General features: G+C 41.0%; 1 long non-coding RNA gene across 1 annotated transcript; it reads left to right on the forward strand.

The window, feature by feature from the left end:
- Positions 1–503: 503 nt before the first annotated feature.
- On the forward strand, positions 504–4,828 carry LOC142774378 (uncharacterized). Its single transcript, XR_012886366.1, has 2 exons — positions 504–696; positions 4,534–4,828. It is a non-coding gene; the product is annotated as an uncharacterized LOC142774378 (long non-coding RNA).
- Positions 4,829–6,879: the final 2,051 nt, after the last annotated feature.

The following is a 6,879-nucleotide window of genomic DNA, read 5'->3' on the forward strand; positions in this document are numbered from 1 at the left end:
ATCAAAATTTCAGCTGCTCGTCAGTAAGAGCATGCACGAAAAATGGTGCTTTCGGTAAGTACAACAAACACAATCTCACTAAGATACCGTAAAAGTGTCCGCCTCATTCAGCAAACTAAGAGGCAGGACGACTCATTCAGGCAACCATGTGTTCCTCTAGTACGGGTTTCCGGGTTCATATATTACAACTTTTTTTTTTTGCACAATGATTTTGTATCAAGCAGGAACTTCGCATTTAGTGACCCAGTTTGGAACCACGTAAACAGGATAACGTGCTGTCATTAGCGGCACTGAGTGCGAACTTGCCATCGTAACTCAATTTTCGCTAAAAGACTTGGCTGTAATGTCTGGTAAAAATGTAAGTATGTCTGTGTCTTCTAATTTCAATTTCTCTAGTGGCCTACTCTCAGTTTCTGCCGAAATGATCCGCAAATAGTGAATTGCATTCTTAGAAGGGCTTCGTTGAGCCTAGTTAATATCACTCTCTCTTCTTTGTTATAGGCATCTCCTAACCTCCACTCAGTGAGCGTATAGGCGGCTGCACTCAATATGCACGTGCGGCTTTGTGGGACGGAAAGACCCAGGGAGATGCCGGAACTATGCGTTGGGACGGTCATATGGAAGTGCATGCATTATGCAAGAGCCACTGCTTCGCCCACTTTTTGAGGCATCTTCGCCTCCGATTGTCCTATGCAGGTTTGTTGGGATATTCAAGTCCCGTCTCTTCTTACGAGCCCTATAGTGTGGTTGGGAGATGCAAGAACTATGTGCGCATGGTGATGGTCGTATGAAAATACATGCATCATGCAAGAGCCACTGCTTAGCCCACTCTTTAAGGCATCTTCGTTCCTGTCGTCCTATGCAAGTTTGGTGGGATATTCAAGTTCCATGTCTTCTCACAGGCCCTATAGTGCGGTTATTGATAGAGCGCCGCCTCTCGTTGCCAATGCGACGTACGCTGTATTGCCTGGGCATTATTAGCATCACGTAGGACTCTCCCCGATGTGGCCTTCACGTATGAAACCTGTGCATCCAGTTGAGGTTGGCGCTAAATGTAAATAATAATAATAATAAAAATAATAATAATAATAATAATAATAATAATAATAATAATAATAATAATAATAATAATAATAATAATAATAATAATAATAATAATAATAATAATCTTTCTTGTCATCTTGAGTTGTACAAAACAAATAGCAGGCCTGTCAAAGCCAGACAGTGGCTTGGAGGACTTGGCCCGGCACATAGGCAGACGAGAGATTACATATATCTTGAAAATCTTTTCATGTAATACTACTACTACTGCTACTACTACTACTACGAATATTATTAATAATAATAATAATAGTAATAATAAATTCTGAACGATAATATTGATGATGATAACAATTATTATAATAGGACGAATAATGTGTGGGGTTTCAAGTTTTGAAACCACCACAACATTATAAGGACGCCGCATAGGAAGACTCTGTAAATTTTGACCATCCGGTGTTTTGTTTAACACGCGCCGACGTCGCACAGTACAGGAGAACCTATGCGTCTTGCCTCCATCGATATGCGACTGCCACGCCGGGGATCGAACCCGTGACCTTGGGGTCAGCTGCCGAGCAGCGGCTAAAAGGAAGCATCAGTTCTCTATCCTATCTAGAAGCTACAACACGAAATAGTGAGGCGAAGTAACTGGAAACACGTGATCTTGAACAGAACATTATCTGACTGTGTTCTCATTTAGTATTAGTGCCATATTCGTTTGGTTGACTTCGCTTAAGTTAAACTAGTTCTATGGGTTCGAGCTATTTGCGGCGTTACAAAGAGAAGCCGCGGTAGTCGAAGCAAAGGGAATGTCGAACGCGCGGTTTATTCCTCCGCAGCGCGATATTTCTTTGAAAAAGCAAGCACGATTTCCAGCTACGATCAACTTGCTTGCTCATCACTGACCACCATTCACCGTTTAAGCAGATTTCCTGAAGTCGATAAAGCAAATTTTTGCGGTGCTCCAGATAACGTGAATACATCTCCAACGACCCCTGGAGTGAGAATCTATGCAAGCAGATGCATACCATTTTATATTGACATGTAAAAGGTTGCAGACAGACACTCATGTCACCTCGTCCAAGCCGGTCTTCGCTACAGCGACACAGCCAGTTACAACCGTTAGGTACATGACAACACATTCCACAAGACACTACTTCACTTCATACACAACACTGGTCTAACGTCGCACATTTAACAAACTTACAAAATATGACTTGAAGGCCAATCTTTGTCACAAATAAAAAAAAAGAAAATCTACATATATACCAATGATCGTTAAGTCGTTTAGTACCTGCAGTTTATGCTAATATTTCAGTGCTGCTTTCAGTCTCTCTTCTCAATGGCAGTATCCCATGCGTTAACAAGTGCGTTTGTAAAACAGTACTAAAGGTAAGAATGCGTGTGAAACACCAGCTATGCTTTTTTGTGCATTTGCTTACTTAGCATATTAGTTTGTGCTCAGAAAGAATATCGACTTACAGGTTGTCGCGTTACGGATACCAGAAGAAAAAAAGAGAAAAAGCTTGATTTAAAGGAACAAGCAGGGCACTGCATGCCACATTCTACGTATTGTAAAATCACAGCGTCCTGATCTTTTCCACCTTGCGTATTGTTTTCTCTTTAACAAAGCCCAATCAACCCTTTTGTAAAGCGCGTTGCAAGGAATACGTTAGAATGGTAACACCATCAGCACAGATTACAAGGTTTAATGCTAGGTTTAACGAACGATCTGAAAACAAAGTGATTGCATCAATCAATTTTCACACAGACACTGATATCAACCGGCTAGTCTACTGGCATTTAGTGCTGTACGAAATAGTTTCCAGGTAGTTTTACAGTGAAAGATGTTATGAGATCACAACAATAGTCATGTGTGCTGCAGTTGTCCGCCGGTGGTGTCCGTAACCGCTATCACAAAAAATGAAAAACAAAGCTAAAGCGAATAAAAAACACAACGTAGACAATTCACTTTGAAACCGATTCACAGCATTCTACCACAGAGCCACGCCGGCGCTTCAAACTCAGTTGCGAACTGGCCTTAAGCAGGGTTGATGTCTGGGAGAGGAATCTTGTTAAAACGAGTAATAAAGCGTTTTTGAACAGCGCAGGAAAAACAAGGAGTCACAAAATGCCAATTGCGTAACGGTTGGGTCGTCAAGTGCTTCAACCCATTGTAGAGGCTTCTAGATATTTCTTCATCGCCATCAGGTACCAAACAATTACACAACATTCTTTGTAAATGTGTAGCCAGTACCATATACTTCTCCAGAGAATGGCGAAAGATGGCATAGTGAATGCCTCCTTACTACAAATTAAAATTATGAAGAGTAATGGCGTAGTGGTTACACTGTAAGTGGGCTTGTAGCAGTTCAAAGATTGTTTAAAAAGGGCTCCGAAAGGACGCTGTTCCAACTTTTGCTGTCGTTGGGCGGCTCTTTAGCCGCTTTTCTTGGACAGAACACTACTACTATCACGCGTCATTGCAAGAGCGAGGCGGATGAACCTTCAAACAGCGAGCGTCGGCGTCCATGCAGTAGGACTCATTCGAATGGCCTTGTAATACTAATCGTAATACTAAAAACATTGTGGAAAAAAGTCAAGATATACTTCCTCACTTATAAGTAGCCATTATTTGTAGTATTTATTACAGATATTTACTTTGTGTCTTTCGTACTTTTGAATATTTGATGCAAGTTGCTCATTTTCTTTCTTTTCAAATGTATTTCTTTATGATACTTAGTAATTCTGTCAGACATTTGTCATGGTTTCAGTTTTTCATATATATATTTTTTATCTTGCTACTGCAAATTGTTCATGACTGTAATGCATTATTTTAAAATGTATGTTTAAACATCTGTTATACTTTTTTTCAATTCGAATTTTGTGTCCCCTCATTCAAAAGAAGAATGAAATTTGTGTCTTTGTGTCCACTTCACGTGACCAAATGTATGGGCGGAGGGACCTTAGTCAGGCAAAGGTAATTTGCCTTTATTCCCTTCAACCTAGGGAATCTTTGTTTTTGCTAGAATAAACAGTGAATGAATGAATACAGGCTCGACGACGCGGTATCAAGGACACCTTGCGCTCGACAGGTCTCTGGAAAGGCAGTGTGCACACAAGCGGTTACGAAAGTCACTTTCGACACGCGTAGCACATATTGAGGACGTTATTCTGTGGCACTGGCATTGGGAACACGTATACACATACTGGGAGGTAAGAACACGAAACAGTGTTAGTCAGCAAAAGAACACATAATACAACATAGGTGCCCGATCTATTGCGACAGAGTTCAATATATAGTGATCGCTTTGACCCGCGACAACGGCTCGACGCAATGTTACTTTGACTCGTCCGTCCTCGAAAGCACATGCTCAAGGTGTTTGTCTCTATGGTATCCACGTGTTACCGACATACTGCACCAACATTTACTTACGCAGGTTGAGATGATCGCGTAATTAATCATTTTCGTTTTCTTTTTTTTTCTTTTAGCAAGACTATATTCCAGCCATGGTTGGTTGAAGTGGAGAAGTAATAAGGCTGTAAAGACTAGACAATATGACATATATTCAACTTACGTGAGGTGCGGAACTCCAAGTAAGGCTGCCGTATGATGTCCGCGCTCGATGTAACGCAGGCAAAACTGCGCACAAAAGTGCAAAAAGATGAAGCAAGCGAGAAACAAAGGCTGAAAAGAAGGGACAAGATTGAGCAAAAATAAAATGAAGAAAAAAAAGGAAGACAATGAGGAGAAAAGAAAACGAAAAGCAAACCGAAATAAAGAAGTTTGTCCAGCTTAAACTTACTTAAGGTTTGACACTACTAGTACGACGCTGCCTTAATTTTTGTTATAAGTAAATAAAAGACGACTTGGCTGTCAGTAAAGGCCTAGAGGGAGCTCTTATTCTACTACCGCTCCGTGCGGCATACGAAAACCGGATAAACGTGCGCAGCTTTGACAATAAACTTTCTGAGCTTCTTACATAAAAAATGGAATAAACTGATAACGCGTCCAGAGATTTAAAACCTTCAAGGAATTTAGTTGGTTCGCTGCTGCTATCGAACGAGCACAACGAAATTATCAACGCTTAATAATAGGTAGCCTCAAAAAAAAAAGAAAGTAGAGTGTGCAGGTGCTTTTCAAGCGCGCATAAGAAAAAAAAATCGCATCAAGTGAGGATTTTGCCGCCAACTAATTCGGTTATGATTCGAAAAATATAGAAGCCTCCACGTTGATTCAATCTAATCACGTCGCCAGGGGTTAGCTTGGAGAGATCTTATCTCTTATTCTCCAGTGAAAAAAAATAATACTCCGCGATGTTTGTGTAGTGCCTTTGTGGATGGCAATTTACGTTTTATAATAGTAGAAGACGCGATAAGTGTATGATTAGAACTTTTTGTTTTGCTGTAATGCGAACGCAAGCTTGACGAATTCTTTCCGAAAAACTCAATTTGATTGCAGCTTTTGCAAAAACCTTAAAAAAAAGTCGGCGAGATTTCACTTACTCACCTGCCAGTTATACGGGAAAATTGTGAACAGAATGAAAAAAAAACAGTACGGAGGTTTGCAGTACCGACATTGCCTCGTGAGTGGCACTGCATGTGTGTTCTGCATAATAGCGTCTTATTACTAACCAGATACAAAACAAAAAAAGTGCCGTCAATGAATACAAGAAATATCAGTTTCCACTTTATTCAGACACGAAACTTGGGGAGAACTGAACGTATGATAGGACTGTTTTTGAGAATATGTTTAATTCATGAGAAATCAAATTGAAGGAATAAGCATTTAATTGCATTCCCGAAACTGCATATTTCCGCTCCACTTTGATACCGTCTCTTTAGTGAAGTGTAATAATGATTGTCCCACTGGTCTGACTGGCGGAAACTATGCCATAACCAATTAACTATTAACCATTGCATGAATGAACGCAATGGTTAGCCGTCGAGTTATAGTATAGTAAAAGCAACAATGGCAGCGCTAGGTTGAATAATGAATTTCTGATAAGAGGCACACACGTAACGAAAAGACGGCTGTATGAAAAATGATGATTAAAAAATAGTCGATTACGCTATGATATGATATGATAAACTATGATAATGCAAAGCGCGTTATGAGAACTTCAATGACATGGATTTTCCTCGGTGCTTCGAGAAGACGCAGATACTTTTTGCTCCTCTTTCTTTTACCTCTACAGGCTAAATATGTATACATACATCTTGCGTTTCATGCAGACGCAATGGAGATGTTTAAGTGTGCGCGCACTTGCGGGTCTTTAACATATTCAACCTATGCTTGGCTTGTAAGCTGCAATCCAACAGCAAGAAGAGTATAAAAAAATTAGCGGTTGCTTGGCTCGACTATTCCAGGATATACGTACAGCGTGAGCCAAGGGTACGCCACTAAACTTAACGTCTCAGTCATGGAACTGATTACTGGTGTCGAGTTTTTCATGTGCCCCGGTATTTCACACACACACCAGCGCGCACATATCCGATCGGATTGTTTACGAAGTCCGTCTCGAAGGTCCGAATCACACTGGCGCTTTCGCTCAGCGTCACCGTGTCCAAGTCAGTCAATCGGCCTCCTGGCGACGCTGCTTTGCTCGACGTTCATTCCTTTTCTCCGGTGTCTCTTCAGCAGGTTTAGCCTTCTTCTGTTTATTCTTTCTGCGATCAAACGCCACTAACCACGAAACTACTTTGGGACCCGATGAGGTTAGCTTCTCCGCTCTTCTTTGCCACTGAACCGTTGTTTTGATCTCCTTCTCCATGGCTATACAACACTTGCAAACGCCCCAACGTGGCTCGAAGTGAGTGATCCACTGTATAGGATCA

Source organism: Rhipicephalus microplus, chromosome 10 (genome assembly GCF_043290135.1).
Source record: "Rhipicephalus microplus isolate Deutch F79 chromosome 10, USDA_Rmic, whole genome shotgun sequence".
Taxonomy (NCBI): Eukaryota; Metazoa; Arthropoda; class Arachnida; order Ixodida; family Ixodidae; genus Rhipicephalus; species Rhipicephalus microplus.